This window comes from Leuciscus leuciscus, assembly GCF_965113295.1.
Source record: "Leuciscus leuciscus genome assembly, chromosome: 5".
Lineage (NCBI taxonomy): Eukaryota > Metazoa > Chordata > Actinopteri > Cypriniformes > Leuciscidae > Leuciscus > Leuciscus leuciscus.
Window position 1 is genome coordinate 31354404 of NC_138729.1, and position 13647 is coordinate 31368050.

Genomic DNA, 13647 nt, shown 5'->3' on the forward strand with positions numbered 1-13647 from the left:
TTTGTCTACAGTCATCCACACATTGGTTTCTTCTAAGATGTATGAACGTGTAATGATTTTTTAATGAGAGGTTGGCTTCTGTTCTGTTCTTTGTGTAGTGTGCTGCTTCTTGGCTGTAGTAGAACCCAATCCTGATGTCTTTGCCTTCTTGACCACAGCCTGACGTCTGATTGGTCTAGTATCCGTCTGGAATTTAGCTTTCCCTGCTCTTGACCCCACCCTCCCTCTGCCCTGAGGGCGTCAATGAACAACGGCATTCCCTTACACAGCCGCGTGTGCATATGTGTGTGTTTGTGTCGTCTGTAGAGTATGAAGAGCAATGGGAAAGGGGAATACAAGTTCTTTTCTTCTTTCAAACAGACATATATTTACACAGTCAACCCTAATTTTAAAGAAGTGCACTGGGAAAGTTTTTTTTCCTGGAAATGTCTGCTTGTGTTTTTTGTTTGTATATTAGTTAAGCTTCTATTATTGTTCTCTATGAAGGAAAGACAATCCTTTTCCTCTTGCTCTCTCTTTCACGCATAACATACCTACTCTCTCTCTCTCACTCTCTCTCTCTCTCTCTCTCTCTCTCTCTCTCTCTCTCTCTCTCTCTCTCTCTCTCTCTCTCTGCTCGCATGGCTTAGATCTTGTGTAAAGGGGAGGGTCTGAACTCTGTTTGCAGTGAATGCCCCTGTTGGAGTCTAGCGCTAGCATACACTCGCTCTCACTCACACACAAAGCTGCTATTCCCGCTACAAGGAGAGTGTGTGAATGAAGAAAAAGGAAAAAGAGAGTTTGGATGTAGCTGGTCTTGTGACTGGACAGTGGGACGTGGGACCATTGGCTCTTTTTGTGCTAATGAAGTGATGGTGTGAGGTGTTTTTGCACTGTTGGATTGATTGAAAGGTAAGGGATTCATTTTCACTCTCCTGCGGCTGTTTGTGGATCACTGACAGTGTGACTTTATGTGGACAGGTGAAAACTTACCAGAAACAAGAGTAAGTGCTTTAACATTCTGCAGTTGTGGAGCAGAGCCATGCTGTACTTTTGCAAGCTCTTCTTGCATTGTTGTAAATGTTACCATTCTCATTCTTGATTGAAAATCTGATAGCAGCTAAACTCTACTTCTCAAAGTTTTGTTCTGATCCAGGGTTGACCCAAAACTTTAACTGGATGGTGTTGCTAAACTTGTCTCTGGTCGGTGTAGAAAGCCCATGTCCAATAGCATCAGCAGAGAGCAGTTCAGAATTGGACAGCCTGTATCAAATTTAGAATAATTTAATAATTCAATAAATATAATTTAAGATATAATTTTAATTTAAAGATATTAATTTTTTAATAATTTTAAATATAAAAATTGCTTGGTATGCTGATTTTTATTTTTTATTTTTTAGCGGCCAATTCTAGGATGTCAATATTAGGAGGGGTAAGCCCCCAATGAAGGTATGATTTAAACAAATATATATATATATATATATATATATATATATATATATATATATGTGTGTGTGTATTTTTGTGTACTAGGGTAGACATGAACAATACAGTAGGTTCTACACTACCTATCAAGTCAGTCCCTGAATATTGAATCAATTTCTAATCTTTTTAAATAACCAGCTGATATTCATTAAGAATATTGACAAACTTTATATTACTGCAATTTTATAGACTGTCAATATATAGGTAAATATTTTTTTCAACATGTAATGTTTTAAACAAATTTTTTTTTTTTAAGCTACACGTTGTAATTTTTTAAGTTGATTCTTAGCAAAAAACACTTTGTTCTATCAAAATGATATGTGCTCATTAATGTGTAATTACTTCTACCAACTAAACAAGTATTCTCGTAAGCGTAGAATCTGCCATTTAGAATACATACGAGCGAGTCGCTCAAATGGCGGCAGCCATGTTGTGCCTCCATCTTGAAAATACATTAGCCAAAGGGGGACATACCTGGAAATTCAAGCTTCCCCTTTCGCGTTTTTACACTCAGTGGCACCGTGACGATTACGAGGGGGAGATTACTCGCGACCAAGGGCGCCACCATCAATTTTGGGCCCTATGAAAGAATATGAGGTTGGGCCCCCTACCGCACCCATTCCATTAATAAAATCGATCTCTGGGGCCCCCAAAAGTGCCTGGGCCCTTAGAATCGTCCTAACTTTCCCCCCCTTAGCGGCACCCCTGCTCGCGACTGCCGGCATATTTGAATTAATACGGCCACCGTAGGAGTTAAAACGCCCTCGGAATGGGAGGGGCTAGAAAGTAATATTCAGTTGGTAGTCATAAACAATTTCACCGCTAGATGGGAGAAAATCCTACACAGTGTAGCTTTAACTACATTTGTGCTGTAAAATTTACTTGAAAGAAGATCTACATTTCTCATTTTCATACATGGAGATGTGTCATGATTTAGTGGAGGATTTCTGTCACCTGGTGGAAAACAAACACACTTTTAACATGAAAATTACATGAAATTACCACTATAACCAGTAGATGGCTACAGAGGGCCACTCATTAGCTAATTTACCATTTCCACTCCCTTTTATAGTTCTTTTCATGTTTTTTGCTTTTGGATTTATTATAAAATGAATATTATTTTTTTTTAAAAATTGCAATTTTATTGCACTGAAGTATGAGGTATAGCAAGAGTAGGAAAAGTCACAAAGTCTCATGCCATTTATATGGAAGGAATTTCATAAAAAGTAAATAAACAAACAAGCAAGCAAGCAAGCCCAGATTTATACAGTGGATGGGAAACCGTCTTGAATTGCTCCTGCATCATATTATGTAAACTGCATTTATGACAAAGCACTTTACAGATGCAGATATCATAACAAACTACCAATAAATGCACACACATTGTCTTCTGCTTTTGACGCTGGTGCTGCATTGCTGCGGATTGACACACTGAATAACGCAGACTAAAATGCGGGGATGAATATATATATATATATATATATATATATATATATATATATATATATATATATATATAAAAAATGCATATACATTAGAATTTTTTTTAATGTATTCATATAGTCCTATATTGGATATTGATTTGTTCATTTTAATTTATCCTATTTTTACAATTTACTAACACTGTTAAATGCAATCTTGAGCAAATTTCAAAATGAATATCTTTTGAATGAATAGCTCTAACCCTTTTTTTTTTCTTGGACAAAATACATTTTTATATTGACTAGCAATATCCAGTACTTTGCAGTATATGCTTATGACTGCCTTCAGTATACCTAAAATGTAAACTAGTCTGTCCACTATTGCAGGGCATTCCATGCAGGACTGTATTCACAGATCATTGTTGCTCTATTAATAGCCTGAGACAGGGCAGGGAGTGAGGCTGCAGCTGAAGGGAAGGAAGTGGGCCTTGAGTGCACAAGGATTACCAGGGTTCACTTCACTATAGGGGCCCCACACTGGCCATTGCCTTGGAACCAGGCTTTTTGGGAACGCTAGAATACTTGGTAGCAGCCGTGCTGGTTGGTTACTTGGTACTCCTTTCCTTGCATGACCTCGTGTTCTCAACTTGGTTCCATGCCTGTCCAGATATATGATTAGCTGTTGTCCTAATCCTTAATTTTAGCCTGTTGTACCAGAATAAAACAAAAGAGACCAACAGGAAGCCAGCGAGAAAGAACAACAGTCTCCGTGGCATAATGCGATACCGCCACTGTGACAATATCAGTCTGAATGGGGGAAGGTATGAATGAAAATTAATAACCAGATCCCCAGAAAGAGAGACTAGATAAGTCATTCTCATTTCACTTGCAAAACATCTGTCTCAACCGCTTTGTGACTTTTCCCTCGTGTGAGTTATGACAGGACAGACTCTCTAGGTTTATTCAGTAGGGGACTTTACCTGTGGAATGTTAACTGCCTTCATTTCTCTCCCGTCACTTTTTTTTCCTCCTGCCGGCGAAACCCTCTCATCCCCTTCTCTACATGTCTGTTTTCAGCACTGCTTCTGTCAGTCAGAGCTCAATCCAGCACCCTACACTTTGACCCGCATCGGTCCTGAAATTTTTACTGTGGCTGTGAACCCTTTGATTGGCCAGGCGTCCCGCTACACTTACACATGGTATCAATAGGCATTTCCCATGACTGGATTGTATTTTTATGCATTTGGCAGATTTGTTTTTCAAAGTGACTTACACTACTGTTCAAAAGTTTGGGGTCAGTACTTTTATTCAGCAACGATGCATTCATTTAATCAAAAATGACAGGAATTTATTAAAGAATCCCCCAAAAAATATCAGTTTCCACAAAAATATGAAGCAGCACAACCATTACAACCATTGATGATAATGTTTCTTGAGCAGCAAGTCAGCATATTAATATGCTGAATTAATAGCTGCTGTGACATGTGACATTGATATTACAAGAGCTTTAGTCTTTATTGTAAGAGTTTAGTCTTACCATGCTCTGTGTTGCAGGTTCTTGGCTTTTTTTTCTTTTTTTTTTTTTGGTCTTCTGCTGTGGTCGATCGGTTTAATGAACAGTATCCCGTTAATTATTCCACTGCATAACACAATTATCTAATTTCTCTACTCAAATCCTCAAAAAGTTAATTTTAATTTTTTTATTTTGTTTGCAAGGATGCTTAAACTTAATTTTTTCCCCTTCACTTCTAGTCCCTGCTAGCATCCTTGACTGTGGGAATATGTTTATGTGAATCCTAGGTGCAAATGTGCATGTTGTCATTTGTTGTCATTTTAGTAATTTACATGCAGTAAAGGTTGACTTTTTTTCTACTACAGTATGTTTATACTTGCCTTGTTAACGTTAAGCAGTTTAATGGCAGTGAAACTTGTCATTCTTCATAATCACTTCTTGAATCTACTTGTTTTAGTCATGGCTGGATAAGGCAAGCTTTGTGTGTGTGGTGTGTGGTGTGTGTGTATGTGTGTGAGTGTAAAACAGGATGCTCATTGTTCTCTACTCGTTACAAACAATCAGTTGGCCATCTGATCCTTTCATGATTGGTCAAACGGAATCTGTTAATGAAGTGCCGCTTACACAGGGCTATTATGAAAGAGTTAGTGACACATGCACACACACAAAAGCTAATGATGACAGGTTTCATTTTAACAAATCACATGCTTTGTGACATTTGTATCCTTTTTTTTACTTAAAACCAGGGATTTTCTACAAAGTTTCCCAGCAGCTCAAGCACAGATTATTTGTCATTGTCATAGTAACAGCGTGTGAGGGAGGCAGAGGAAGCTGTGATCATTGCTGAGATGCGTCATGCAGTGAGTGACGTGTGCTTGACACTATGACCTGGGCATCCACACACACACACACACACACAATGCCTTGTGTGTTTGAACAAAACAGGAAAATACATTTATTATTTTGGTTCATTCTCCTCCACAAACACATATAGCCTTCAACACATGTTTCTGACTCAGTAATGATGACCATCAGAGTGCAGACTTGATCAAATCAAGTTCAATAGCTTATGGTTTTCTAGGAGAACACACACCCTCTTCTTCCCAAACACACACACATTAATGTGGCAAACATAGACACTTCGAAAAGCACCAGGGACAAGCTCTGACACATATATTCTGACATTCTTTAAATTTTTACCGCATACACACACATACGCCGAAAACCGGTTGGTCACAACAGGAAAACTAAAGAATGTGCATCATTTCCACTGGTGCCCTTGGACTTCCTTCATCGTAGACTTACACACACCCAAACAGTCAAGCACATAGAAGTATGCTATGAGCTGTGACAGTGACAATAGCTTGAAACTATGGTGAAACAAATGGTACATTCCGTTCGGCCAGTATAGATCTCATGAAGTTGACCTCACAGGGTGTTTGACCATCTTTAGTGAGATTCCAAATCGTAGGGAGCATGTATACTCAGTCCAAAGGGCACTATATATGGCATAGGGAACATGTGTACAATGCAGTAATACTTTACAGGAAGTGGAGGCAAACATGTACCCACCAGTCATTGTGTCCGTACTATAAAAAGTTAGGCTAAATATACTGTTAAAAATCTCTTATTTTTACATTTAAACATTTGTAGTCATTTATCACTTAATAAAAAATATATATTTTATTTGTATTTATTTTTTTAATGTAATTTCATTGTATTATATTTATATAAATGTGATAAGTACATGGAAGTTTTGTTGTATTTATTCAAATTTGTTAATGCAAGTTATATTTATTCACACCACACCAGTATAATGTTATCATATTAAAACCAGTACGTGTGACTCAAGTGTTTGTTGGCAGTGCAGGTTAATCCAGGTGAACAGATTTTGAAGAAAACACCTCGATGCTATATACAAATGCTATTCAAGTGCAAGTTTGTCAGATGTCTTATATTGCCAAGTCTCGTTCTCTATTGTAATAAAAATAGTGAGCATTTAGCCTTGATCCAAATGTGAATGTGGCAGTGTCATTTCAGGCTTCTACCAAGCTGAAGGTCTTCTTAACTCCCCCAAAAAATACATCAAGGTGAAATATTTATGTGGCAGAACTTTTGCTCTTTACTTTAAATAATTTGCAAGACTTTGAAATATTCTGTGATCTAATACTTGAGTGAGACTATATGAATATTTATCCAAGATTCTGTATGATAAACAACGTGGTTGAGATCAACTCTCTTTCTCTAATTTAGAACTAAAATATAAACGCCCTATTCTGGCGGGACATTAGAGAAATTTGTGTTTAATAGACGTACTTTGTGATTTTAATCCCGTCCGAATCTGCCAAGTCTGAAAAATTCCAGAGCAAATGACCTAATGTTGTTGTATTTTCCAAATGATTCTCCTCAATTTTTTTTATTTTTTTTTACCTACCTGAGCTACCGTTTGCGCACCAATCTTCAGCATGCTTTAATTTTTTTCAGAATGGATGGTATCAGACAAAAAAATTACGTTATAAAATTAATAAATAGAGCAAAATCGTGGTAACAGCGAATACTGTCCATCTTAATGTCGAGTTCAGATAAGAGTAAGATAGATGGCTTATCGGTTATCGCGGTTTTAAAAATCGCAAAGGCTGCGATTATTTTTTATGCGCAGCTTGTCATTGATGTATGGCTCTGTAAACGCTGCTCCATCTGAAAGCACTGTGAGTTTGAGTCACTTACAACGTGCATTTGAAAAAACAACACATCTTTCCAAAACATGAGAAGCATTTATGAACCTCTTGTCCAACAACAGACAACATTTAATAACATGCATTTACTCCAAACTCACTTCAAAACGACAGATGAGCATCCTTCTGTGAGATGATGTGCCTTCTTACACAGAATAAGGCAGTCGTGTATTTATAAGTCATGTTTAATCAAAGCGTTTCAATCTTCAGTTTATTCAGCTACAACGATAGGGATTCCCTGGAATGATGCGCATTTTTGTACTTCTGCGTTGCAGGTTCTTGGCTTTTTTTTTTTTTTTTTTTTTTTTTTTTTTTTTTTTGCTGCTGTGGTCGATCGGTTTAATGAACAGTATCCCGTTAATTATTCCACTGCATAACACAATTATCTAATTGTTTGCATGAGAGCGCCCTCTGGCGTTCAAATGGGTCAGTATTCACTACCAATCAGCCGCACTCCACTGACAAGCTGCGCATAAAATAATTGCAGCCTTTGCCAAATCGCGTGCGATTTTATTGCGATTAATCGTTCAGCCCTACTGCTCACTTATGCAAGTTTATAATAAACAGCCACTGCTATAAACTCTTGAATTTTACTTAAATATGTGTGTTTTTTTATAATAAGTCTTAAAATGATATCAACAAATAATAAACTAAAAGACATATACGTGATGCATTAAAAAGTACAGCAGATGTGCTTCTGTAACGCCTACATCTAGAAAACACATACTTGTTATGTTAGTCCCGTCCGAATCGGTTCATGAAATCACAAACATCGAATGATAAGAATTGTAACTCAAATGTCGTTTAGAAAAGTAGTCCCGTCCAAATAGTGCTTAAGTTACCCAAAGCTGGGATACAGTACATGCACACAATAAACAAAAGCTTAGACTGCTGTTTGGCTAATGTGATAAAGAAAGAAAGAAAGAAAGAAAGAAAGAAAGAAAGAAAGAAAGAAAGAAAGAAAGAAAGAAAGAAAGAAAGAAAGAAAGAAAGAAAGAAAGAAAGAAAGAAACAGCTATTTCAGTTAGATCTATAACAAGTGACAGAACTCACTGCCCACAAATAGCCCCACTAATGTATTGCGGTGTAAAAAGTACTGCAGATTCTCTATTAGTTGCCTGTTACTTATTCACCAAAGTATAAATGACAACCATAGTAGGGTCTGAGACCACCTACAATGTATGTTATTTAGATTTGTGTACATAGTGCTGAAAAGCAAAGATCACATATGTTTATTTTTCAGAACAAGTACCAGTATCTCTCTTTCTTAACATTCCTCAAGTATTCAGTGCTTGTTTGTGAATACTTTAAACAATGACATCAGAGATGTTGTTGCCTTCGTCAATGTGACTAGATCCTTCTTTCTGCCTGAACTTCATCAGTTACTCCAGCATGTGACGGTGTTGGTCATGATAGTGACTCAGTGCTTCTATTTATTCAGTCTTTCATATTTCTAGTTCCATCATTTGCAATTTCAACACAATTGTTTCAAGAGCAGAGCATCCTCTTCACAAAGTTCATTTGAATTTTACTGGCTTTTGAAATCTGCAAACAGACAATATGTCTGATGGAAAAAAGTCCTTAATGTGTCTCTATAAATCTAATATTCCATGATGTTAAAAATGATGAGGCTGTGCTGTATTGTTGCCCGTTTTTAAGCGCCAACGTAATAAATTATCTTTAAACCATAATTATAGCAGGGACCATTTGGAAATAGTGTTAAATCACAAGGCTGAACTGACCAACATTTTTTATAGACCTCCAATAAAGTTTATATTATTTTGTGCCTCTTACCAATGATATAATACACTACACCTCTGCAATATGTTACTTTTCTCTCCAGTTTTATAATGACCAGAATTTGATTTACTGAAGGATCTGTGTGTGTGTGATGCAATGCTTGTCTTTTCTCCTCTGACATGCTTGTTTGAGTGTGCTTGTTTGAGAGTGTAAGTGTGTCTGTGAGCACATGTGCAGGAATGTTGCCATATTGCAGAGCATTGCATAACAATCTGTCAGAGATATTGATACATGACTCAGATTATCAAAGCTCTCTTCCTCATCTGCATAAAGAAAAGAGGCAGATGGATAATCTTTAGATAAAAGAACGACTGATTTTGCTCTGGGTAGAGATAAGTAATTAAAATTTCAAAGATACTGACAAGAGTGAAGGTTTTTGAATTGTGCATGACATCTGTGTGATCAACCATAAACCTTGGCTTGGACTGTTTTTACTTTGTTCCTTTCATAACAACTCTTCAAATATTGCACACAGATATACAGTAGTAGTATATTTGCGACCATTGCTAGTCATTCTACAGTTTATAAGTGCAATTTTATAAATGCTATAAACAAATAATAATGAGTTGTCAAACATAATTAAGAGCACACTTGTTATTGGTATAATGCGAAGCTGTTTCTATAAGAGTGTTAAAATGCTTAGGATTTAGCCACCTAAAAACGCCTCCTCAAAACATTGCAAAATCTTTGGGAAGACTGTGCAGGGAAAACTGTGTCAACTGCTTCCATAAATATGTCAGTGGATTTGGGGTTTATTGTTGTTGTTTTTGTTTTTTTTTTAATAGGAACACACACACAACACAAATTATGACATCACAGGTTAATGTACACACATACATACAATTTCATCTTTTCCGTGGGTAATGGGGATTGATAAACAGATTTGTTTGCTACTTGAAATCAAGAAAACAACAACAATGAAACAAACAGGATTATCAAGCAAGGAAGCGCACAAATCTGTTGCAGAACCCATGTACAGTATCTCACGAAAGTGAGTACACCCCTCACATTTTAGCAAACATTTTAGTATATCTACTCAAGGGACAATACTATAGAAATGAAACTTGGATGTATTTTAGTGTAGTCAATGTGCTGCTTGTATAGCAGTATATATGTACTGTCCTCTGAAAATAACTCAACATACAGCCATTATTGTCAAAATAGCTGGCAACAAAAGTGAGTACACCCTAAGTGATAATAGCTGTACGTCGTTTAACCATGCAAAGCCACATGTCCTATTCATCATGTTCATGTTTTTGTCTGCTTGACAGGACCATACAAATTGTTGTATCTTGTATTAGAGCAGTTTGAATTTGTGCTTTGAATACAATTCTCTCATACTGACCTCTGGAAGTTCAACATGGCACCTCATGGCAAAGAACGCTAAAGATTTGAGAATAAGAATGGTTGCTATCCACAAAGTTGACCTATAGGCTATAAGAAGATTGGTAACACCCTGAAACTGAGTTACAGTATAGGCCAGGGTAATACAGAGGTTTTCCAAGACGGGTTACACTCGGAACAGGCCTCGCAAGCGTCAATCAAAGAAGTCGAGTCCTCGTGCTATGCGTCAGGTGCAGAAGCTGGCTTCAAAAAACAGACGCATGAGTGCTGCCAGCATTGCTTTAGAGGTTGCAGAAGTGGAAGCTCAGCTTGTCAGTGCTCAGACCATACGCTGCACACTGCAACAAGTCGGTTTGCATGGCCGTCGTCCCAGAAGGAAGCCTCTTCTGAAGCTGGCTCACAAGAAAGTCCGCAAACAGTTTGCTGAAAGACTTGACTTGATCCAGACTTGAACCCTATTGAGCACCTGTGGGGCATCCTAAAGCGGAAGGTGGCGAAGCGCCATGTGTCTAACATCCAGCAGCTCTGTGATGTCATTATGGTGGTGTGGAAGAGGGTCCCAGCAACAGCCTGTGCAGCTCTGGTCAAATCCATGGCCAGGAGGATTAAGGCAATGCTAAATAACAATGGTACTCACACAAACCCAATTTCAACGATCTAAGCGCATGGTCTAAAGCGCAGGGACCACTGCAGTTCTCTTCAAATGCTATTGAAGTTAGAAACCTATATACCCATGTCGTATGTAACTTTAGACACGGTCCCTAAATGTGCAAATATCGATCGTCCAATGTCAAGCCAGCTTTATGCCAGTAATTCACTGGGAAACGCTTAGCATGAAACTGTGCGCGTTACGTTCATATTCTGAGTCCGCTTGCCTATATAGTATAGCCTACATTCCCAATTAGGTGCGAGTTTGGTCTTTTATATCACTGTATTAGTCCATTAAAGGTGCATTGCGCAAGTCTCTGAGTTTTTGCAGAACTATGCCCCCTCTGGCGGCAAGCGAAACTGCAACTCTCTATTTGTTGAAAGCCTTCCCTATGTTTACTCGCGTCTTAGTCCGACGCCTGTCTGACTCCAATTTGGCCCTTTTGGTTGCACTAGACAAAAGTTTTCTTTTTTTATTTTACGTGGAGTTTGCGTTGGTGTTTGAAATGAACTACAAGCCGGTCTCTTAGAATCCATCTTCTACGGAGAATGGCGGCGAATACACAAACCTGCCAGACATAGCCAGGTGAGCGTGCCGTGAACGCGCATGACGTCACGCCCAGTCTCAAATTCCGACCCGAATCCCTCTTATTTATTTTACTGTACAGGATTATAGAGACAATCGCAGTGATCAGAGAAGGGCTCATTCAGCCCATCAGGCAATTGTTTAAGCATGTATGGGTTAGAAAACGGGTATTTTTAACATGAAAAGTTGCGCAATGCACCTTTAAGCTACGTTAAGCGTAGTACGTATTTTGGGAATCCTCAGTTCTGCAGCACAGCGCCGCGATATAAAGTTAAGGAAACTAAACAGCCGAGAGAAATATATGTCTACTACCTCAGATTTAACGTTTGATCTGTACATCAGCATAGAGGAATAACATAATCTTGTTCACGGTAGAGAAAACTGCTTACATGTACAAAAGTAACCGTGAAGACTTAAATGTAAAAACAGCTTTTGTGTCTTTATCAGCTTTTCCATATATATACTGGCCATATATTGTACTATATTTACTAAATATTCACAACCATGTTGGAATGGAATGGAATAAATATACAACCATGTTGAATTTCAACCCATAAAAATGCAAGCCCTAAAAATGCAATGCATTAAAATGCAAACACGGTTAATGCTAGTGGTGGGAAACATTTCCAAACAGTTATGACGTAATGAAGCCACGTTTACTGAAATCATGTGACTCATTGATAGTTTGATACACGCTCCGAACCATTGATTCGGAACAAAAGTTTTGTAAAGGTTTCGAAGCTTCATGAAGCAGTGTTTTGAAATTGCCATCACTAGTTAATGAAATTCTGACTAATAATTGATGTAATAGATTATGACAATGCCATATGTTGCTTTTTTAAATTTATTTTTTATTATTATTGTTTGATTTATTAGTTTGAAGGCCATATGCACTCACTCTGAACAGTCATTTGAAGCATATCTAAGAAACAGCACCAGTTTTTGGCTTGTCAGGATTGTGCTGATCATGGGTCAAGTTTGGACTTTCTTTGTGACAGATATACAGCATCATATGATGCGGAAGGAACCGGTATAAGTGAGAACTGATTAATAGCACAGGTCTAAAAATAAAAGCCTGAGAGAGGAAGGGTGGATTTAAGCATTATATAAAGGTCAAGAGCAGAGATGAAGATGATTTTTACACTGATAAATTATTCACTATATCTGATTATAACAGACAGGCAGTCAAGAGTGAGATAGGAACACCTGTTTACTAGATCATCATATACAGACAGGACCTAAAACTAACTTACCAGTGAAAATTCTCAATTCTATATTACAATGTCGATACCACAGCTAAAGCTACTAGTCTAATATAAATATAAAATATAAAATTAAAACATTATTAAACATTATTAGTAAAGTCAGCAAAAAGTCAGTAATAAGAAAAAATAAACAAATCACATGCAAAACCACAAATAAATACAATATTACAAATGAATGTAACAGTGCTTTTCAGATTTTTCAAGTAGGTATATGTCTCAGGTACAGAAATTTAATAAAGTAAGCAAATATAAAATAACACTGCATAGTCTTCAGTGTATAAATTAATCATCCTTATTAATTCATCCTTATTAAAGTTACAAAAGTTATTCAGGCAAGATCAGTGAGTGATTTTGTTCTTTGTCCTGTATTTGATTAACATTAAAAACACAGACAACAGCAGGAATATTAGGCTGCTGTCACTTTATGAGTGAATGCACGATCTAATATACTGTTACACATTTGTTTACTTTCTCAACTAAGTTTACTTAAGACATAATGACTATGTTTACTAGTATACTCGCAATTTTTTCGCTATTAAGAAGACGTGAAAGAGACCTTAGTTTAGTGAACAGCACGCACTTCGGATGTTTGCGCGCACAAAACTTTCCACAGCTCGCGAGTAACGAAATGAGCTCCCTTTCACGTCTTCTTGTCAAGGCTTAAACTTTCGTGACCATGCAGCGCTGGCCCGTCAACTGTCCCGAGCATTGTTCACATTTGTTCACGTTCATACATTGTTAGAATTCACAAAAATGTTACCGGCCAACTGGGGAGTGACACCGTTTCATATACCCGCCAACGCAGATTTTTTCTCACATTTGGCGCTTGGCGAGTGTTAAGTTTAGGCCCTGGATACAGATCAAACATACA

At 37.5% G+C, this 13647-nt stretch overlaps 1 protein-coding gene and 1 long non-coding RNA gene across 4 annotated transcripts in view; one reads left to right on the plus strand and one right to left on the minus strand.

The window, feature by feature from the left end:
• Positions 1–13647, minus strand: part of LOC309498358 — a 179194-nt gene that overhangs the window by 147476 nt on the left and 18071 nt on the right. The window lies entirely within an intron of this gene.
• The window catches only part of dab2ipb (DAB2 interacting protein b), a 137008-nt gene that overhangs the window by 30480 nt on the left and 92881 nt on the right, over positions 1–13647 (plus strand). The window contains exon 1 of one of the 3 annotated variants that reach the window (XM_082169007.1): positions 670–891. The exons of the other annotated variants lie outside the window; for them this stretch is intronic. The gene's annotated coding sequence lies outside the window, so the exon portion shown is untranslated. Of the gene's footprint in view, positions 1–669; positions 892–13647 lie in introns of those variants that run through there. 3 annotated transcript variants of the gene reach the window in all.